Source organism: Mus musculus, chromosome 13 (genome assembly GCF_000001635.26).
Source record: "Mus musculus strain C57BL/6J chromosome 13, GRCm38.p6 C57BL/6J".
In the NCBI taxonomy this organism is placed as follows: domain Eukaryota; kingdom Metazoa; phylum Chordata; class Mammalia; order Rodentia; family Muridae; genus Mus; species Mus musculus.
Genome location: NC_000079.6, coordinates 111,209,967 through 111,232,821, shown reverse-complemented (window position 1 = coordinate 111,232,821; position 22,855 = coordinate 111,209,967). Strand labels below are relative to the sequence as shown.

The 22,855-nt window shown below is 42.1% G+C and overlaps 1 long non-coding RNA gene across 1 annotated transcript; it reads left to right on the top strand.

Annotated features, from left to right (window-relative positions):
* Positions 1-3,390: 3,390 nt before the first annotated feature.
* On the top strand, positions 3,391-21,353 carry 3110015C05Rik (RIKEN cDNA 3110015C05 gene). Its single transcript, NR_045908.1, has 3 exons — positions 3,391-3,880; positions 16,156-16,247; positions 20,998-21,353. It is a non-coding gene; the product is annotated as an RIKEN cDNA 3110015C05 gene (long non-coding RNA).
* Positions 21,354-22,855: the final 1,502 nt, after the last annotated feature.

Here is a 22,855-nt window from a genome sequence, read left to right as displayed (position 1 = left end):
AGGACACCTTTAGGAGCCTTCATGCAGTCCTGGTCACATCTTTCAAAAGGAGCAGATGTAGCAGCTAATGAGTGAGCACAGAGTTTAGGGAGCCCACAAACAGGTCTGATGGCTCTGCGGGCCGGTCGGTGGCAAGTGACTCTCATTATCCTTCTCCCTGCAGCAGAGCATCCTGATGCCATCTGTTGCCTGTTTTCAGAAGTGAGGTCAGTTCTGAGTCACTTTATGCAATTATGTAAATTCAGCTTCTGTAAATCGCAGGGAAGTACTGTTGCTGTCAATCATTTGTGAATGCCGTCTACTGGTGGGACCTCCGCCTCCGTGAGTTAACACTGTTCTTTCCATTGTTTAATGGATTTTTAGGAGGAAAGACTTGTAAGCATTTTTAAAAAATCATTTCCAAAACTTCCAAAGTTTTATGTAGTTTAAGAATAGCCTGGCATGATCTTTAAGTTTCTAATTTTGATTTGTTTCAAGTAAAGGTCTGTGAGCATGGTTCACTGGCTATTTCTAGACATAGCCAATCTGGCTTTAATTCTCTTTCTATATCCTGGCCCTAGCAGCATGCAGACACACAGTCCTGTCCACACTGTGACAGTGTTGGAGCCTTCCACTCCACTAGGAGAGTTGTCTTGCTTGTTTCCCCGTGGATGACCATGTCACTGACACAGCGCTAGATACAAACCGATCCACAACACATGATGGGATGCTGTGCTGCTGTCCTGTATTGAGATGTGTCCTGGGCTGGGCTGGGCAGGGACTGGGAGGAGACAGAGATGAGAAAAGCGTTCTCCTTAAGGCTGAATCAGACGGCATTGGTAGGTGGAGCATAGTGCCGTGACTCTTTCCAGTCTGAGTGGATAGACTGTGTTTGGGAGAATTAAAGGGTTATGGTAAATGGTAGCAAAATAGTAATTAACTAACAACGAAGTGGTAGTTGGTATAAAAACTATATATCCTGTGAACTTTACAGAAGCTCATAGGCAGATACCAAAGATAAATGCAGAGTTAGAGGAAGAACATTCAGGCATCACAGAGGATTTAGCTGTGCAGGTCACACAGTTCCAAGTGCCTGCTATGCACAGGCTCTTTTGTAAATGCCGGAACACACTGGCAAACAAGGGACAAGAACCCCTGAAGGTCACACATAGAGGATGAGGCCCCAAATCGCACATGTCAGCAGACAAACAAACCCACTTATGGATAAATATACACAGACAAATAACAAAAACAATTAAAATGATACCCTGCCAGACAGGAGCAGAGAGGTCTGCAGTTATGTTGATCTTGGAGACTAGAGAGTGGAATTGGATAGTTCTTACAGACATCTTCTCTGAAGGGGTTCCATGTAAAAAGACCCATGTTATCTGGAGGGATGGTTCTATGAGCATCTCAGGGAGTCATGTTCCAGGAGCAGAAAGAGACAGTAGAAAGCCCCGAGGCAGGCGCAAACTTGAAGTGTGCTCAGAGGAAGTTAGACATATGCAGTGGATGGATGAGTATAGGTTAGAGGAAGAACAAGGCAGGCGCAAACTTGAAGTGTGCTCAGAAGAAGTTAGACGTATGCAGTGGATGGATGAGTATAGGTTAGAGGAAGAAGAGGAAAAAGAGGAGATGGAGAAGGATGAGGATGTGGAAGAGGAGGAAGGGGAGGGGGAGGGAGAGGGGAGAAAGGTGTTAAATGACTTTCAGGGCTTTCCAGGTAATAATGATATGAAATAATGATATGAAAAGTGATTTGGTCTGTTGGGAATGATCTTTCAGATGTGCCAAGTTTGAAATGCCTACTGGATTCCAAGAGCTGATGTTGAGAAGACAATTAGATGTCCAAACCAGGAACTTAGAGGGGATGGTGAACTGGAGTCACATGTCTTGGGACCTAATGTATAAATGTCTCATAAAGCCGTGACTTCTGAGGGGATGAACCAGATAATGTAGATAGATAGATAGATAGATAGATAGATAGATAGATAGATAGATAGATAGATAGACAGATAGGAGACTGTCCTGGTGCACTCTTCCATATAGAAGTCAGAAGCAATAGGAGGAGCTTGCACAGGGGTCTTGGAAGTAGGTAACAGTAGTGAGAACGTGGAATCCAGGCATAGACTCAGGAACCCTGTCTAAAGAACAAAAGATTTAAGGCTAGCTTGGTAGTGTACACCTGCAATATCAGTACCTGGGAGGTAGAGGCAGGAGGATGAGGAGTTCCAGGTCACTCTTGGCTACATAGCAACTTCAAAGCTAGTTTGAGATACAGAAAATATCATTTCCTTCCTCTACCCACCATAGAATGAGGGACTTATGAACCCTGACAAATGCAGTGGCTAAAAAAGCAAGATGATCCAGGGCTGAGTGGAAATTCATATCTATCATCTATCTATCTATCTATCTATCTATCTATCTATCTATCTATCTATCTACCTACCTATTTATCTACCTATCTATCATCTTATGTATTTATCATCTATTTATCTACCTACCTATCTACCTACCTATCATCTTATGTATTTATCATCTACCTACCTACCTACCTACCTATCATCTTATGCATTTATTATCTATCTATCTATCTATCTATCTATCTATCTATCTATCTATCTATCTATCTATCTATCATCTATCTATCTATCTATCTATCTATCTATCTATCTATCTATCATCATGTATCTACATACCTATCACCTGCTATCTATTTTACATGCATGTAACATATATGCACATATATACTATATACATACACATGCAAACATTTGTGACATCACCAGAGCACTTCTGCTTCTTTAAAATGATTTTTTTGTAGACTTTTAAAAATTATTTTGTTTTGTAGGTCAGCAATGTTCTCGCTGTTGGAAAATAATTCAAGTAATCACACAGTCATAGGCCCCCTTCTACCTCCTACTTGTTGAAATGCCGAAGAGATTTGGGGGGACCACCTATTTTAATCAAGATTTTATTCCAATACCTAGCATATTAAGCATCTGCTCTTTATTAGTCTCTCTGCCAAGATTCATAGAACATACGGACTCTTTTTTCCTGCTAGAAGCCAAGTATGATAACTATCCAGAACGAGAATCATCTTAGAATTTTGGAAAGAACATGGTTGAAAGGGCCAGAGTATCTGAAATAATCTGGTATAATGACAATAAAAAAAGAACACATGGTTTCAAACTTAGCAGATCACTGACACCAATCCCAGCTCCGTAGCTTGCCACTTGATCTCACACGAGCCTGCGGGATGCTTTCTAGCCTATAGAGTGGAATAAATATTATCACTTATTCTTTCCTTCTGGAGGGGAACAGAGCCCCCCCCCCACCTGAAATCGTGTGGCTAGAGATTATCCCAGCCAGAGAGTCAGGACCAGAACTCCTGACTTAATTTCCTATCTTGCTCTTTTCCATCTCTTTTCAAGGAGCCACCATGCCCACGTGTAGTGTAGTTTGTTTCTGCATTTTCTTTTACACCATAGTGTGCTCTTGTGAGGTCCTTGCTGGGATTAGCCCAAGACACACATCCTATCTATGTATTGCTTCATCTTCACCTGCCATGCTTTCTATCCCAACAACTCATAGGATTACAGAGTCACATCACTGAAGCATCTGGCTGCTCTCGCTCTTACATGTTTCTCTGTCTCTGTCTCTGTCTCTGTCTCTGTCTCTGTCTCTGTCTCCCTCCTTCCTCTCTCTCTCTCTCTCTCTGTCTCTCTCTCTCTCTCTCTGTGCATGGGAGAGGTTTGGCACTCCTGTACTCTTCTATTTTCTAGCCCCACTCCGGATCCCTGGGGTGGTCTCTGATGGAGTGGAGGCAGCCTGGGCATGGAGGGGAGGCGTGCCTGATGTGGGTCCAGCCGGTCCCCCATGTGCTCTGACCCCCTTTGAGGTAAGTGGAGCCACATTTCTTTCCTGGCAGCTGCAGAGACCAAGCGTCAGAAAAGGGCTTTGAAGTTTCCCAAGGAGGAAAGACATTCTATAAAGAGAAGGGCTCATGATTGTTTCCTGACTTCAGTGCGTTAGCAATGGTCTGCTGAATTTTGGAGAGCAGCAGTGGCCTTCACATTTAATTGTTTTGATTCCTTTTTAATAATAAAAAACCCTCTTAGTTAATATGATTGGAAAAACAAGCTAAAAACAATAGGAACAAATGTCAGAGCTGCTCAAATATCTGTTTGTAAATCAGATGGTGAATAAAGGCACCTAAAAGAAAAAAAAATCCCTAAACTTGGTATCATTAACTTTGTTACAACATGCAATATAAGTTTAGGATTATCAAATTTACTGAAATACATTTTCAATATATGCTTAGAATTTATTTTCATCTCCCTGTTCTATTTTCAAATAGCCCTAAGGGCATGAATTGCTTATTTTAAATTCGCCTCAAATTCAGTCCTCTGACCTTCACCCCAACTATCACAGCATCTCCCTTGATCTTGCATCTTCCTCTCAGTCCTTCTCTCCCTCATATTAGCTTCTTTGTATGTCTCTTTGTGAGGAATAGCTCTCTTCTCCCAATTGCACAAATAATATAGCTATTTTTAACTTTTGCTGACAATAGTCATGTTCATGAGCAGATATAAGTATGTGTGTGCGTATGTGAGTGCATGGGTGTGCTTATGTGCGTGTGAGCATGTCTGTGCATATGTGAGTGCATGGGTGTGCTTATGTGTGTGTGAGCATGTCTGTGGATACCAGATGTCAGTGTCAAGCATCTTTCTCAGTTTCAGTCCATTTTGTTTCCTTGAGATTGAGCCTTTCAGTAGACCTTGAGTGCACTGATCCAGCCACACTGGCTGGCTAGTGAGCTTCTGTGATCCTCCTGTCTTTGTTTCCCCAGTGCTGAGATTATAAGTAAGTATGGTTGCACACACTCTTTGATGTGGATTTTGGGGATTTAACTCAGGTCCTTGGGCTGTGTGGTAAGGACTTTACAAACTGAGCCATCTCCCTAGACCTGTAGGTTGTATAAGTTTTATAGTTTGTCTTTAATCAGCTCTAAGGAGATTGAGTGGCCATAGCCAAGATTGCTGGAATGCTTGGCAGAAGACTGTATTCATGCAGCGAGCATTCAGTTAAGGTTATCAGGCTCTGAGTGTCTACACTGCATTGTGTTATGTGAGTTGGGGCACTACACAAAGGAGCAGTTACTTAGTGAATGTTTGAAGAAGGCATGTTATGATGGGAGACACATTCTTGCTGACATAATAAGAGGGAAAGATTATAGAGGATGGGAAGCAAGCAATGTCTTGAAGAACTGCAGGCTTAGCATGGTACAGGGAGAGGAAATGCTGTTCTGGTTAGAATTGCAGCAGAGGGCATTGGAACGGTCTGAAACCCAGCAGTGTAACTGGCAGATCTATTAAACTAGAGTGGAAGTAAGGAATACAGACTTGGAACTTTAGAATAGTGATCTAGGAGAAGCAAGGGTAGAGGGATGCAGACTTGGGAGAAGGTGGGCCTGTGGGTGGCTTATTGGGTAAGGGGGCTTGCCATCAAGCTTGCCAGCCTGAGTTTCATCTCTGTAACCTGCACGTGGAGGGCAAAAATTGATACCTTCTCTAAGCCTCACATACACACTGTGGTATCTAATCACATATGCACATGAGATCAACCAGCCAATAAACCTAAACATGTATTTTAAAAGGGAAGCAGACAGCATGGGATGTCATTGATAGTGAGCTGCGAAACCCTCCTTGGAGCCCCATAGCTTGTAACTATAACCACAAAGTTCACTGAGATACATTAAGTTTGGAACTATGCTTTGAGTGTTTGAGTGTCTTCCTTAAATAAGCTGTGTGATAGCTGGGCAGTGGTAGCATGCGCCTTTAATCCCAACACTTTTGAAGCAGATGCAGGCAGATCTATGAGTTTGAGGCCAGCCTGGTCTACAGAGTGAGTTCCAGGACAGCCAGGGCTACATCCTATCTTGAGAGAAAACAAACCAAAACAAATCAACCAAACAACAACAACAACAACAACAACAACAACAACAACAAACTGTGATGTTTTAATATGTGAGGTCCTTACTATAAAGTAATTGGGGGGTGGGGGGGGGCTAGGCAATAGAGACCCAAGTAAAACATCCAAAAATAAAGTTCTCATCAGAGCTAAGGAACCAAAGATTCATGAGGACTAGACTCAGAGATTATAGAACTGGGCAGAGCTGGGATGAAAGCCTTATGTTAGAGGTAGGGTTGAGAAGAGGGATAAAGGAAGAAAGGGTGCTTCCTTCCCGACTTCAAATGCTGCCTCCTCCTCTTTCTGCCTCAGGCTGAACTGGTCAGGTCTCTGGAGGACAGTTTAGTCTAGTGATTAAACACATGGATTCTGTTAGTTCCCGGTCCGCCATATGGGCTCTATGACCTGGGACAGATCAACTTGGCTGGTCTTCAACTTTAACATTAGTCAGCTGGGGGAGAGTTAAAGCACCCTATCCTAAAGTTACTAAGAAAGTTCAAAATAGTCGAAGGAAAGGCAGGCTGCGACTCTGCTTGTGTGCTGGCTGGTGCTATTCAGGGTTTTCTTTGTTCTGATCTTCTTCTTCTTCTTCTTCTTCTTCTTCTTCTTCTTCTTCTTCTTCTTCTTCTTCTTCTTCTTCTTCTTCTTCTTCTTCTTCCTCTTCTTCTTCTCCTCCTCCTCCTCTTCCTCCTCCTCCTCCTCCTCCTCCTCCTCCTCCTCCTCCTCCCCCTTCTTTTTTGAAACGGAAGATTGAGGATCTAGTTTACTCTGGAAAGAAAAGGACAAGTAGGAATTTCCAAAAACTGTTAGTCGAACCCCCTTTGTAGTCTGCTTAGCTGATCCCTCGGCGTGAAAAACTGGGCCAGCATCAGAGCCTCTTTCCTCTTCTGCTCTACTCTCATTTCCTGATTCTGCTGGCACGTGTGGCACAGAGGGATCATCTTTTCTGCTACTTTCCGGGGAATATTCAAAGAAAGCATGAGCATCTCAGTTCAGCTGATAAAACGAGATAGCGTGAGGCCCTTGCTTGTAGGGCTAGTTTGAATTCAGCTCTACCAACTTCCTGTATGCAGAGAACCTTCAAGCACTGGCACTTCCCCATGGAGACAGGATGTAGAATTCCCCAGAGAAGAGGAAGTAATTGGTCAAGGATGTAATGCCTTTCTGTGTATTTTCTCAGGTTGTCCCCAAGAGAAGGCAGTCATTATTCTTATTTTATTGGTGCAGAAGCAAATTGACCGCCATTAGGCTACACATCTAGGTATGACTAGCAGTAGACTTCCCGACGTGTATCCTATGATGAGACTGTTTGAATATGATATGTCAATCCCAGACTTGAGTGATTGTACTCTGGCTGGTGGCAATGTTTTTGGGGTAGTGCAGGGCATAGATGGAGGAAGTAAGTTGTTAGGGTGAGCAGGTCTTGTGGGTACAGCCTGCTACCTGATCTGTTGACCTGTCTGCTTCCTGATGGGTGCCTTGTAAGGAGTCTAGTCATACTCTTGATGTCACAGAAGAGCTGGCCCTGTTGCCATGGCTTCTTTGCTATGGTGGACTGCCCCTTCTCAAACTGTGAGCTGCTTCTGTTGTGCATTTTGTCTGGCTTTGAGAAAAGTAACTAATCCAGAAGAACAATGCTTCTCTTCTCTCCCTCCAAGGAAATCTAGGAGTTTCTCTCTTGAAATAGTAGGGGACCAAATGAATGTACTATGTGTATTCCACTTTTGTGATATTCCACCTTTGAGATTTCCAAATCTCTGCTGAACCTGACATGACAACTTGGTACAGACACGGCATGTCTGTATGTCTTGTCTTACCTCATAACAACATGAGGTAACATGACAACAGATAAGGAACATCCCTGGGTTAATGATGAGTCCTCTGAACAACTTAAAGTGGGTACTAAGGGCACAGATGTCACAACTGTGAATATATATATGTATATGATGTATCTGCTCTCTAGAATCAACACCACTGGTGTGTGTGTGTGTGTGTGTGTGTGTGTGTGTGTGTGTGTGTGTGTGTGTGTGCTTAGGGAACTGGCTTATACAATGATTGAAGAGGAAAAGTTCTATCTGTAAGTGGCAAGCTAGGGAAGTAAAGATGGGAAAGGAGGTAGAACTGACAGGGAGGAGCTAGTATTTCAGTCTGGGGACAGAGAAGACAAAAGGTCTCTGATTATGCATTCAAGTAAGAGCCCTGGCATGAGTAGATGAGACTCACCAAGCTCAAATATTAATCTCTCCCAGAAATATTCTCATGGATATAAGGTTTGGTCAAATATCAGAATACCCCATGGTCTGGTCAAACTGACATATACAATTAACTACCCACCTCTCCCTGCCTTTTGAAGCAGGATCTAACTGTGCATCATTGGCTGGCCTCTATCTCATGACACTTCTATTTCCTGCCTCCTGAGCATTGATACTACAGATGTATGCCACTATGTCGGCCTTACTTTTTTTTTTTTTTAAATTTTTTATTAGGTATTTAGCTCATTTACATTTCCAATGCTATACCAAAAGTCCCCCATACCCACCCACCCCCACTCCCCTACCTGCCCACTCCCCCTTTTTGGCCCTGGCGTTCCCCTGTACTGGGGCATATAAAGTTTGTGTGTCCAATGGGCCTCTCTTTGCAGTGATGGCCGACTAGGCCATCTTTTGATACATATGCAGCTAGAGTCAAGAGCTCCGGGGTACTGGTTAGTTCATAATGTTGTTCCACCTATAGGGTTGCAGATCCCTTTAGCTCCTTGGCTACTTTCTCTAGCTCCTCCATTGGGAGCCCTGTGATCCATCCATTAGCTGACTGTGAGCATCCACTTCTGTGTTTGCTAGGCCCGGGCATAGTCTCACAAGAGACAGCTACATCTGGGTCCTTTCGATAAAATCTTGCTAGTGTATGCAATGGTGTCAGCGTTTGGATGCTGATTATGGGGTGGATCCCTGGACATGGCAGTCTCTAGATGGTCCATCCTTTCATCTCAGCTCCAAACTTTGTCTCTGTAACTCCTTCCATAGGTGTTTTGTTCCCACTTCTAAGGAGGGGCATAGTGTCCACACTTCAGTCTTCATTTTTCTTGAGTTTCATGTGTTTAGGAAATTGTATCTTATATCTTGGGTATCCTAGGTTTTGGGCTAATAACCACTTATCAGTGAGTACATATTGTGTGAGTTCCTTTGTGAATGTGTTACCTCACTCAGGATGATGCCCTCCAGGTCCATCCATTTGGCTAGGAATTTCATAAATTCATTCTTTTTAATAGCTGAGTAGTACTCCATTGTGTAGATGTACCACATTTTCTGTATCCATTCCTCTGTTGAGGGGCATCTGGGTTCTTTCCAGCTTCTGGCTATTATAAATAAGGCTGCTATGAACATAGTGGAGCATGTGTCCTTCTTACCGGTTGGGGCATCTTCTGGATATATACCCAGGAGAGGTATTGCTGGATCCTCCGGTAGTACTATGTCCAATTTTCTGAGGAACCTCCAGACTGATTTCCAGAGTGGTTGTACAAGCCTGCAATCCCACCAACAATGGAGGAGTGTTCCTCTTTCTCCACATCCACGCCAGCATCTGCTGTCACCTGAATTTTTGATCTTAGCCATTCTGACTGGTGCGAGGTGGAATCTCAGGGTTGTTTTGATTTGCATTTCCCTGATGATTAAGGATGTTGAACATTTTTTCAGGTGCTTCTCTGCCATTCGGTATTCCTCAGGTGAGAATTCTTTGTTCAGTTCTGAGCCCCATTTTTTAATGGGGTTGTTCGATTTTCTGAAGTCCACCTTCTTGAGTTCTTTATATATGTTGGATATTAGTCCCCTATCTGCTTTAGGATAGGTAAAGATCCTTTCCCAATCTGTTGGTGGTCTTTTTGTCTTATTGACGGTGTCTTTTGCCTTGCAGAAACTTTGGAGTTTCATTAGGTCCCATTTGTCAATTCTCGATCTTACAGCACAAGCCATTGCTGTTCTGTTCAGGAATTTTTCCCCTGTGCCCATATCTTCAAGGCTTTTCCCCACTTTCTCCTCTATAAGTTTCAGTGTCTCTGGTTTTATGTGAAGTTCTTTGATCCATTTAGGTTTGACCTTAGTACAAGGAGATAAGTATGGATCGATTCGCATTCTTCTACATGATAACAACCAGTTGTGCCAGCACCAATTGTTGAAAATGCTGTCTTTCTTCCACTGGATGGTTTTAGCTCCCTTGTCGAAGATCAAGTGACCATAGGTGTGTGGGTTCATTTCTGGGTCTTCAATTCTATTCCATTGGTCTACTTGTCTGTCTCTATACCAGTACCATGCAGTTTTTTATCACAATTGCTCTGTAGTAAAGCTTTAGGTCAGGCATGGTGATTCCACCAGAGGTTCTTTTATCCTTGAGAAGAGTTTTTGCTATCCTAGGTTTTTTGTTATTCCAGATGAATTTGCAAATTGCTCCTTCTAATTCGTTGAAGAATTGAGTTGGAATTTTGATGGGGATTGCATTGAATCTGTAGATTGCTTTTGGCAAGATAGCCATTTTTACAATGTTGATCCTGCCAATCCATGAGCATGGGAGATCCTTCAATCTTCTGAGATCTTCTTTAATTTCTTTCTTCAGAGACTTGAAGTTTTTATCATACAGATCTTTCACTTCCTTAGTTAGAGTCACGCCGAGATATTTTATATTATTTGTGACTATTGAGAAGGGTGTTGTTTCCCTAATTTCTTTCTCAGCCTGTTTATTCTTTGTATAGAGAAAGGCCATTGACTTGTTTGAGTTAATTTTATATCCAGGTACTTCACCGAAGGTGTTTATCAGGTTTAGGAGTTCTCTGGTGGAATTTTTGGGGTCACTTATATATACTATCATATCATCTGCAAAAAGTGATATTTTGACTTCCTCTTTTCCAATTTGTATCCCCTTGATCTCCTTTTGTTGTCGAATTGCTCTGGTTAATACTTCAAGTACTATGTTGAAAAGGTAGGGAGAAAGTGGGCAGCCTTGTCTAGTCCCTGATTTTAGTGGGATTGCTTCCAGCTTCTCTCCATTTACTTTGATGTTGGCTACTGGTTTGCTGTAGATTGCTTTTATCATGTTTAGGTATGGGCCTTGAATTCCTGATCTTTCCAGAACTTTTATCATGAATGGGTGTTGGATCTTGTCAAATGCTGTTTCTGCATCTAACGAGATGATCATGTGGTTTTTGTCTTTGAGTTTGTTTATATAATGGATTACATTGATGGATTTTCGTATATTAAACCATCCCTGCATCCCTGGAATAAAACCTACTTGGTCAGGATGGATGATTGCTTTAACGTGTTCTTGGATTCGGTTAGCGAGAATTTTATTGAGGATTTTTGCATCGATATTCATAAGAGAAATTGGTCTGAAGTTCTCTATCTTTGTTGGATCTTTCTGTGGTTTAGGTATCAGAGTAATAGTGGCTTCATAAAATGAGTTGGGTAGAGTACCTTCTACTTCTATCTTGTGAAAAAGTTTGTGCAGAACTGGAATTAGATCTTCTTTGAAGGTCTGATAGAACTCTGCACTAAACCCGTCTGGTCCTGGGCTTTTTTTGGCTGGGAGACTATTAATAACTGCTTCTATTTCTTTAGGGGATATGGGACTGTTTAGAAGGTCAACTTGATCCTGATTCAACTTTGGTACCTGGTATCTGTCCAGAAATTTGTCCATTTCTTCCAGGTTTTCCAGTTTTGTTGAGTATAGCCTTTTGTAGAAGGATCTGATGGTGTTTTGGATTTCTTCAGGATCTGTTGTTATGTCTCCCTTTTCAGTTCTGATTTTGTTAATTAGGATTTTGTCCCTGTGCCCTCTAGTGAGTCTAGCTAAGGGTTTATCTATCTTGTTGATTTTCTCAAAGAACCAACTCCTCGTTTGGTTAATTCTTTGAATAGTTCTTCTTGTTTCCACTTGGTTGATTTCACCCCTGAGTTTGATTATTTCCTGCCGTCTACTCCTCTTGGGTGAATTTGCTTCCTTTTTTTCTAGAGCTTTTAGATGTGTTGTCAAGCTGCTAGTATGTGCTCTCTCCCGTTTCTTCTTGGAGGCACTCAGAGCTATGAGTTTCCCTCTTAGAAATGCTTTCATTGTTTCCCAAAGGTTTGGGTACGTTGTGGCTTCATTTTCATTAAACTCTAAAAAGTCTTTAATTTCTTTCTTTATTCCTTCCTTGACCAAGGTATCATTGAGAAGAGTGTTGTTCAGTTTCCACGTGAGTGTTGGCTTTCTATTATTTTTTTTGTTATTGAAGATCAGCCTTAGTGCATGGTGATCTGATAGGATACATGGGACAATTTCAATATTTTTGAATCTGTTGAGGCCTGTTTTGTGACCTATTATGTGGTCAATTTTGGAGAAGGTCCCGTGAGGTGCTGAGAAGAAGGTATATCCTTTTGTTTTAGGATAAAATGTTCTGTAGATATCTGTCAGATCCATTTGTTTCATCACTTCTGTTAGTTTCAGTGTGTCCCTGTTTAGTTTCTGTTTCCATGATCTGTCCATTGGTGAAAGTGGTGTGTTGAAGTCTCCCACTATTATTGTGTGAGGTGCAATGTGTGCTTTGAGCTTTACTAAAGTTTCTTTAATGAATGTGGCTGCCCTTGTATTTGGAGCATAGATATTCAGAATTGAGAGTTCCTCTTGGAGGATTTTACCTTTGATGAGAATGAAGTGCCCCTCCTTGTCTTTTTTGATGACTTTTGGTTGGAAGTCAATCTTATCAGATATTAGGATGGCTACTCCAGCTTGTTTCTTCATACCATTTGCTTGGAAAATTGTTTTCCAGCCTTTCATTCTGAGGTAGTGTCTATCTTTTTCTCTGAGATGTGTTTCCTGTAAGCAGCAAAATGTTGGGTCTTGTTTGTGTAGCCAGTTTGTTGCCTTACTTTTTTGAAGTACTTTATTTTTGTGAGCGACTCACGCTATTGTCAGCATCAGGTCTCTTTTATCACTGGAACCATGTGAATACCTAACTGTCCGTCCCTCAGATGCCATGGTTACCTTCGGGTTGTGTGATTTACCTTCTTGCTCTCCACCTCCTGGGGGTTGACAAACACAAGATAGCATGTATGTGTCATTGATGTATCATATAGAATATTTTCTCTAGATATCCTCCATGTTCAATGCATTTCTCTCCATCCCCTCAACCCCTGACAACAACTGATCATTTTAATGTCTCCATTGTTCTGCCTTTTTCTTTTTAAAGAATGACTAAATAGCTGAAATTATATAGCATGTAGCCTTTTCAGACTGGCTTCTCTTCCTTAGCCATGTGCATGTAATTTTCTCTGTACTCATGACCCGGTAGCTCATTTCTTTTTGCTGCTGGAAATCTTTCATTACCTTGGCATTCCACAGTTTGTTTATCCATTTATTTATCAATAGAGATCTTAGTAGCTTTCAAGATTTGGAAATCATGAATGACTTATTCATGGTTATTCATTTCTGGTAAACATCTTTGTGTAAGATTTTGTGTGACAGTTTTTTTTTTTTTTAACTCATCTGGACAAAGGCCAGAAGAGTGCAATTTCCTGGACTGTAAGGGAAGGATATGGTTAATTTTGTTAAGAACTGACCATATAGCTTTTCAAGTGGCTGTACTCATGCATATTCTCTGTAGGAAGAACAGGGGCAGCTACCTCTGCATAAATGCCAGGGGTGGAACATCCACAGAGGTAGACAGGACTGCCTGAGACACCAAGGATTGCTGATGCAGACAATGTCAGCCAATCAGGAACTGCTGTTTAGAAGAGATGCTTTCGTGGAACCAATGGGGCCTGGGTGGAGGGTGTTAAAGGAGCTTGCTGCGGCGTTTCTCACCTGCTCCTGGAGTCTGTGCTGTTGCTTCTGTGCCAACTCACCTCCAACCCCCAAGGGCAGGTCCAGGGCTCAGGCAGCAATTCTCTACAGAAATAAATGAGTTCCTATGGCTCCATAGTCCTGTCAGCATTTGATGTCATATCTTGAATTTGGTGGTTGTGATAGGCTTATTATGGGTCTCATTGTCTTAGCTTTCAGGGTCCTGATGACAAATAAGGAATATCTTTTTGTCTGCTCATATCTGCATATCTTCTTTAGTGAAGTGTCCCTTAAGGTCTTGCTCAGTTTTTAACCAGGTTTTCCCTGCTTGTTGATACATAAGAATTCTCTGGATAGCACTCCTTCAACAGTTGTGTATTTTGTAAATATTTTCTCCTACTCTTTGGACTGCTCAGACACTTGATATGTCTTCTATGAAGCATACATTTTTTTTTTAATTTTAATGAGGTCCAGGCTGGGTATCTCTTCTATGGATTGTGCCTCTGAGTCTGTCTCTAAAAAGCAGTCATCATATACAAGTTTAATGTGATGCTCTAAGATGCTATTTCTTAGAATCTTTACATATTACATTTTGCTCTATAATATCCATTTTGGAGATTGCTCAGCGGGAGAAGTGCTTGTGTCCAGGCCTGAATGACCCCGGTTCCATCACCAGATCCCTTGGGTACTGGGAGAGAACTGAGAGCTGAATGTTTTCCTGATCTCTACTCATGTGCTGAGGTACGTGTGCACCGGCATGCACACACATACATACAAAGCAAACACAGCCGCATTACTCTTCATTTTGAGTCAACTTTGTGATAGGTTTAGGTAGGGCCTTGGTCTGGATTCAGATTTTTGCATGCCTGGACCAGATGTTCCAGCAGTGGTGCTGAGGCAACCTTCCTTTCTCTACTTCCGTGTGTTCCTCCGTTTTCACAGATGAGCTGATTATATTTATATTTCTATTTCTGCACTCTCTATGTTTTTGCATTGATTTATTTGTCTAATCTTTTGCCAAAACCACAGTGTCTTGATTACTGGAACTTATAATAAGAGTTGAGGTCAGGAAGTGTCAGTCCTGGAAATTGATTCTTTAATATTCTATAACTCGTGTGGGTTTGGGGGTCTGTTTTTTAACATTTTTTGCATAGTTCTATATTCTCCTACTTATGATATTTATTTTGGGTTTAACTATTTCCTCTAATAATTATGTTACAATGAAAAATAGTATCTATTTTTTGGTGTGCCTCTGCAAATATATCTATAGGGTGTTAGTAATTATTATTAAATTGCAGTAATTATGATTCCAGGTTATATTCTCCACACCTTAATGGCATGGAACATCTTAAAGCCTTTATAAAATTGCCAATCTAATCCACAGAACATGTTGATTGGCCCTTGTTGTTTCAGCTTGTATTTCTCTTATGAATGAGGCCAGCCATCTTCTTTTGTTCAAAAACCAGTGTTCCTTTGTCTGTGAAGAGCTAGCTTCTGCCCACTTTTCAGCTGGGCTGCTGACTTTGTAAATAAGCAAGTGATAGGGTTTCCTCTATGCTATGAGATTGGATAGATCCTTGTCTGCCTTATGAAATCCATTTCGCTCTCAGCTGCCTATCAATATTTTGGCCTCAGAATATTTTTTTCCTTATGGAGTTACTTTGAAGCCATCAAGTGTGTGTGTGTGTGTGTGTGTGTGTGTGTGTGTGTGGAGTTTGTGTTTTATGATTAGTGATAGGGTGGGAAGCAGAGAGGACAAGATGATACTTAAAAACCAATAAAAAAGAGTATTCAGTAAACAAAAAAAATACCTTTTTGGAACATTGTTATAAGTATTGCTTAAAAATAAGCTTTGTTACTTGTGTTTTGTTCTAAAACCCAGGATCCTGGCCCTAAAGGATTGGACAGAATCACCGAGCTGTTGTGGTTTATGTAATGAAGCATAGCACTTTCATGCTGGGGACTGGGAAAGTAATCTGCTATACTTCTGTTTAGTGAAGGCTTCCCACACCCATCCCCCCAGCTGCCATTTTCCCTTCATATCATCTAGAATTACTTGTTTAGTACATTTGAGACATTAGCTGATATAATTAGTCAGGGTGCTTTAAATCACTGAGTACTCAGTGCTACTTTTTGTAGGGATAAGAAAAATCTTCTCTGTTCCACTTAACAGACCGGAGAATTCACTGTGTGTCGAGCCTTATGCTGCAACAATGGTTTAAGGCATGGAATTGGATAGGTGGAGAGGTGCGGATGATCTGGGAGAAAAAATTATGATCAGAATACAGTGTATGATTTTTTTAAATAAAAATAAACAAACAAAAAGGACAGCGTGAGGATAAAGGATATAGAAGGAACCACAGAGTCTCGCTGGTTCATCCTAATCTTTTTACACAGTTCAAGAAGTTTTCACAGAGGAGATGATACATGGCTAGCCACAGGAGGATGAATGCACTACAGGTGTTTCCAGGAGAAAGAAGAGCACAAAGGTGAGATACACTATGTTCTTCTTGTTAGCATCAGGCATATCCATGGACAGCTGGAAGTGTCTTTAGAGCCAGCTCCTGGACACAGTGATGAGACATGTTATCTCTAGGCGACAGCACCGCTCTCACCATGGCACCTGTGTTGGCAGCCTCTGCAAGTCCCTTTGCACATGCATCACATACATCAAGGCCCGGATAAAATACCCACAGACTCCCATCACAGAGGCTGCCTCCACCAATAAACCCTCTGACAGGAGACCTACCGTTTGGTGTGATTTGTCTGGGGATTGAGCCACATATTCTAACACTCTCAACCTCCGTTCAGAGAAGAGGGCCCTTCTTTCTTCTCAAGCACAGGTTTGAATGAATACTACCCCTCTCCAATGCTTTATTTAGAATCGAAGGCAAATGTCAACATGGTGATTAAAAGACATCAGAGGCAATGGGAAGAAAGTAAAACTACGACACGTGGAGATGATATAGACATTCTGACAAGAAGCAAATACTGGCTGCAAATATATACACAAGAAATAGCCAGTGAGAGAGAACCTCACCCATAATATAGCTCTTCCATCCAGGAAGGAGAACGATACAAAGCCGGTTGGGTATGAAGAATTTCATATTGCACTACAAGCTGATGGGGAGATCTTAAGGCAAAGTTGCTCATCAGACAAGACTCCATTCCTTCGGCTGAGCTTGATCCCCTTCTGTTGGAGCTAGGACCAGGTCTCAAGGACTGTGGTTGTGCAAAAAGGAGGTAACATATTTGAAGGAACAGTGGTAGCATGAGGCTTAGTCACCTTCTCTCCTAACAACCTCCTAATGGATGGTGCATTTCAGTGGCCACATGGGAAGATAACTGCTTTATTCAATGGTTCAAGACATATTTGTGGTTTTCAGCCACCCTTAAGACTCACTCCTCTAATAGGGGACCTGATTCACAGTTCTTATAGACTCCATGGGTAGTCAAGAACATTGTGTATGTGTGGAAAGCAGAGGGTACAGAAGCTAGCAATAGGAATGAAGTTGATCATGACAAAAATGTTTGGACTACAACTTTTTCAATCACTACAAAGAGTTTGGACTTTACCTTATGGATGATAAAGGGGCAACTTTATATTTGACACTTCAGGAAGTCACTTCACATATAACCAGAAAAGTGGCCGAAGTGATGAGAAACTAAAGAAAAAAGACTTGGGATGATTTTGTAATAGTGCAAGCAATAGACATTGAAAGCCAAGTCAATCAAGGTGAATGGAGCAAAAGCAATGGGTAGCTTGATTAGAGAAATGGACAGGACTAAGGGTTCAATTGTCAGGAATGGCGTACTTGGTGGGGGTGATACTCAGCTTTCCTGCCTGTGGGAGAGGTGGGTAGATAGGGTCATTAACCAAGGTGATCCACAGTAGAGGAAGTTCAGATGGAGAGAACAGTAAGTCCATAGGAGTTGAATGGCAGGTCCTGTGGATTCTGTGTCCTGATAGGTTTAGAGCCCCTCTGTGGTACTGACTTGCCGCCTCTGTATACACTACAACATATCCCTCAAATATGTTCTGGGCACACAGGCTGAGCACACCGGAAATGGCAGCTACATTTCTTTTAATTTAGAAAGTCTATTTTTATATGATAGTTTTTGATGCACATCCTTTTTTTTTTTTTTTTTTGGATTGGAGTTTAAATCCAGGACCTTGAGTATCTCAGGCAAGCACTTAATCACTGAATTAAATCCTCAGTGAGCTGAAGCTGATTTTTTAATGCTGCATGTTTTGAGTCGCCTTTTTAAAACGTGAATGCTGTTAAAAATTTTGTTCTGTTAAATTTTATACATGAGTTTGAATAAATGATTCTGACCTGTTAAAAAGTTGCTCTAAAATGTGAATTTTCTATTTGTGGTACCTACAACTTATGTGATCTCTCTCTCTTTGCACAGTACGTTTTATCCTAATCACAGCTAGAAACACAAAAGGACTTATTTAGAGTCATGTACCACCTCCTTCTAATTTGATAGCCATCCACTAATTAACACTCTTTGGTAATAGTTTTCACCACCCGCATTATCTATCACAATTTTCAGAATACTAAGATGACATTGCTGGACTGGGAAGATAGTTCAGTCAGTAAGGTGTTCGCTGCACCAGCATCAGGACCCGTATTCAAGGACCAGAGCCTGTGTTGAAGGGCGGGCATGGTGATGCAGTCTTACAACCCCAACACTGCGAAGGGGCTGACAGGTAGATTTCTGCTGCTCATTGGCCAGCCACCTAGCCTATTTGGTAAGACAGGATAGTGAGAAACCTGTCTCAAAATTAGGTAGATGTTACCTGGAGAGACAAGAGCCAATGTTGTCTTCTGTCCTCTGTATGCATGCACATTCACATGCACTTCAACATACGTGTGCATTCACACAGAAAAATGTACACACACACAGACACACAAACACACACACACACACACATACAGACACACACACACAGTCACACAGACACACAAGCACACACACATAGAGAGACACAGAAACACACAGACACAGACACAGACACACAAACACACACACATACAGAGACACAGAAACACACACACACACACACACACACACACACACACACACACACACACACACTAAACCAGGTAGGCAATGCCAATGTGTTACTGAATTCAGATACTCTCTGTCTCTTTATGCTTTCTGCTCTGTTATTCAGTGAGCATATCAGAAGGTACGGTTTGTTTTTAATGAATATGAGCTGGCACTCAGAACTTAGAGTCTCACTTTCTAGATGGATAAACTATCTGTTTAGACATGCACTTCGTGGGATGTGATGTTAAATTCCCAAGCATCAAATCTATTTTATTGTCTTCTTTGTTTACAAAATGAGACCCTTTGATCTGTCACATCTTTGACCCCCAGCCCAGACTCAGGTACGTTGCCTTCCAGGGACTATTGCGAGTGTTTCAGCTTCATACATTCAGTCTTCCTTAGGTTGTGTGTAATCTAGTAATGGAGAGTGGATCAACCTGCCTGGGCAGGAATCCTGGCTGAGAAACTTGCAGCACTTCCGTGGCTCTCTGAACCCACAGTCCTTATCGATGAAGTACAGTTAACATGGAGACCTATCAAGCATGCTGTGCTGAGGATTGGATGACTTAACTCATGTAAAGGGAGCATGTAGCAGACCCATCAACATCATCTTCCTTTTGAGTTGGAAGACTGCACGTTTGATGAAAAAGGATGGGGTTTTAACAGTAGAGTTAAAGCAGTTGAAGGTGATAGATTTGAAATAAACAACTTGGGTTTATTACGGTGAAAAAAAAAACCTTCCTTCCTTCCTTCCTTCCTTCCTTCCTTCCTTCCTTCCTTCCTTCCTTCCTTCCTTCCTTCTCTTTCTTTCTTTCTTTCTTTCTTTCTTTCTTTCTTTCTTTCTTTCTTTCTTTCTTTCTTTCTTTCTTTCTTTCTTTCTTCTTTTAAAAAGATTTATTTATTAATTATATGTAAGTACACTGTAGCTGTCTTTACACACACCAGAAGAGGGAATCAAATCTCATTATAGATGGTTGTGAGCCACCATGTGGTTGCTGGGATTTGAACTCAGGTTCTCTGTAAGAGCAGTCAGTGCTCTTAACCACTGAGCCAACTCTCCAGCCCCACCCAAACTTATTTTCTTTCATTAAAATTTCCTATTTCTTGAATGAGTTTTGAAATTGAACTTTGTTCCCTTTGCTTTTGTCTCTTCTGAACTTAGTTTGCAAATGTCATTCATCGTTTATCTGTCCGGAAAAACATGACCATGGGGGAGGGAGTGGCGAGCGTTTCAGAAGGCCAGCTCCCATAACCTGTAAAGCAGGGGCTCTGGAAGATGATTCCCAGGGGCAGGACCATCTCGCAGGCTGTGCTTCTGTAGATTGGCTGGCACTGTAAGTCAAGGTTCAGATATGAGAACTAGGTAACCTGGATGGTGATGATCCTTGACTTCTCAGGGAGAGAACTCACTCAAGTTCTATTAGAGAACTTGGAGGACATCAGAACTTGGGTGGCTCCTGGTTCTGAGGCTCATTACCGCACACATACTCATATCTCACAGCATCGATGTTAGATCCAGTGTCAGGAATCCTGTGGTTGTTTCTTACTGGTTGACCAAATGTTAGTCAACATTCTCAGTTCACAAAACCTTCTCGGTGCTGGGTCTTTGAAATCCATCCATTCTTGACAAGCTTCCTTCTATGCTGTGAATAGACACACGGCCTTGGCCATCCATTGATTAGTTCAGTTTCCTAGGCACAATTCTTATGGCAGGAGTAAGCTTGTCTGGGGAGTGGAGCAGTCAATATATTTTTTCGTTTAGGACTGTGGTAAATGAAAAGAGATCTCTCTTAGCTGCTCTCAATTCTGGATCCATCTTGTGCTAGCGGGGAGTCATAGCCAAGGGGCAAGGTGGGTGTAATTGATGGGGAATTTCTAGGAGGAAATACTGGGACTTGGGGGGGGGTGTCTCTGGCTAAATCAGCTTATGCTTTTTGTCAAAGGCATGCCAGGGTAATAAGATACTAATGGTGGAAGACCAAGGGGTGATGGGAAATGGACTTTGTAGATTCTTCCTGACTAAGCAGGGTTCTTATAAAAATTAGACTTCTCAGAACATGCTGAAAGATGGCACCTGGTCATTACGGAGTCTTAGAGGGAGAGTACTTTGTCAAGTTTTGGAACATTTCTTTGTCTTAAGTCAGTTTTAATGACTTTTCCCTTTCTCATCCTCGTCAGTGCGTTTCTATGCAGTCTGACCTCGAAGGCAATCCACGGGGGAAGCTCTGATTGACTCAGCGCTCATGAAATAAGATGATGAAAACCAACCTTCCTCCTTCTCTCCTGTCTCTGGGCGACCTTTCATGGTGGATGCTGGGAACGTAAAGTTAAGAAGAAATCCATGGAAAGCAAGACTCCTAAGTCTAGACAGCCACCAAGGCTCAAGGCGTCAGGCAGACACAGGAGCAAGAATAGCAGCGGAGGCTAAGCTGTATTTTCCCTTGTTTGGAAAGGGCAAGGAAGGCTTGGGAGTATCTTTGGACAAAGAGATCAGTTCTTTTCTTATTTGAGAGAAGTAAAAGATATGGTATTTCTCCTTCTGTTGTTTCCAGAGATTTCTTCAAGGGTGGCACAAGAAGCTGCACATAAGGAGAGCAGCAACAATTTGTCTAGACAAAGGGGTGGTTTTTCCTTCCTCCACACAGTGCAGCCCAGGGAGCTGTCTCTGGCTAAGTCTCCAGCAGGCTTGTCACTCCAGCTTCCTGAGAACTAGACAGCTCCTCCTCTGGGCCCTGCCTTTGTACTAGGAAATAAAAAAAGTTCCAGGTCTGCACTCCAAACCCACCCTGCTTGGGGAATCCCACAGGTTCCTTTCTGTTCTCTCCCTGCAACTCTCCAGAGGCCATACATCATCGTGGTAACCCACCTTCAAAATGGGCTTTTGTCATTTTCCGTGCTGGGATGGGAGCCAGCCATTGCCGCAAAACCTCTGAGCTTGAAGGAGCTGAACCAGCTGGGGAAGTTCCTGGAGCGTTTGAAAGTGATATATCCTATTTCACAGAAACCGAAGACAATGGTTTGATGTTTTAAAATGTAAGCTCTACCATTTCTGGTTTTAATTTAATGGAAAGGGGATTTCCCTGTGAGGGATTTTGTTGGGAAGGGAGGGAGGAAGACAGGGCCCCCTCCTCGAAAGCCCATTACTGCTCTGTTTCCAGTTCCTCCAGCATTCACAGAGCTCCGGCTTGCCTGTGTTTTTGTTCAAGGTCTCAGCATCTGTGGTAAGGGAGGAAGGCAGCCTGGTTGAAGAAGAAAGGCACACTGCAGACTTGAATAAGGCTCGCAGCCACAGCAGCAAGAAAGAGACATCCAGGTCTCACCTAGATCTCATCTGTACATTTAATTCATTCATTCATCTTTGGTGCTTTTGAGACAGGGTCTTGCTTTGTGGTCCAAGCTAGCCTTAAACTCATGAGCCTCCTACCTGAGCTCCTATGTTCTGGAACAGCAGGCCTAGTCTACTATGTTCATCTCACTCACATGTTCACTTGGGTAAATCCAGGCACAGAACATTTTCATTTGTTCTATGTCCCATGAAGTTCAACTCACCATCGCTGGGTATATTGAACAAACCTGTACTCTCAGCATTCAGGAGCCTGATGCAAGAGAACTTGTAGTTTTATAACAGGCTGGACTACACAGGGGAAAAAGAAAAGAGCCACTAACTAGATCCTCCCCCCCCCCCCCATGTCTTCTCAGGAAGCACTGGTGTTGTTTCCACTTCCTACTTTCCTTAACTCATAAAAAGTCTCATAAGTTGGACAAATCGGTATGACTTCACTTCCATTATGCATTAGTATTGAACTGCAACAGAAGCTTGGGCTCATTTAGAGCCCACTGTAGGCCATTTATTATGCCCTCTCTACTCTTTCCCTAACAAGCTCAGTAGTTTGTCTATAACATGTCAGCGGGCTGTGTCCAGCACAATTCACAGAAAACCATATATGCAGAGCTTGTGGAGAGGTGTTCTTCCATAAGAGGTCTACACGTGTATATCAAGACAAAAAAGCAAATGTCAATTAGAAACTTTGAAAAC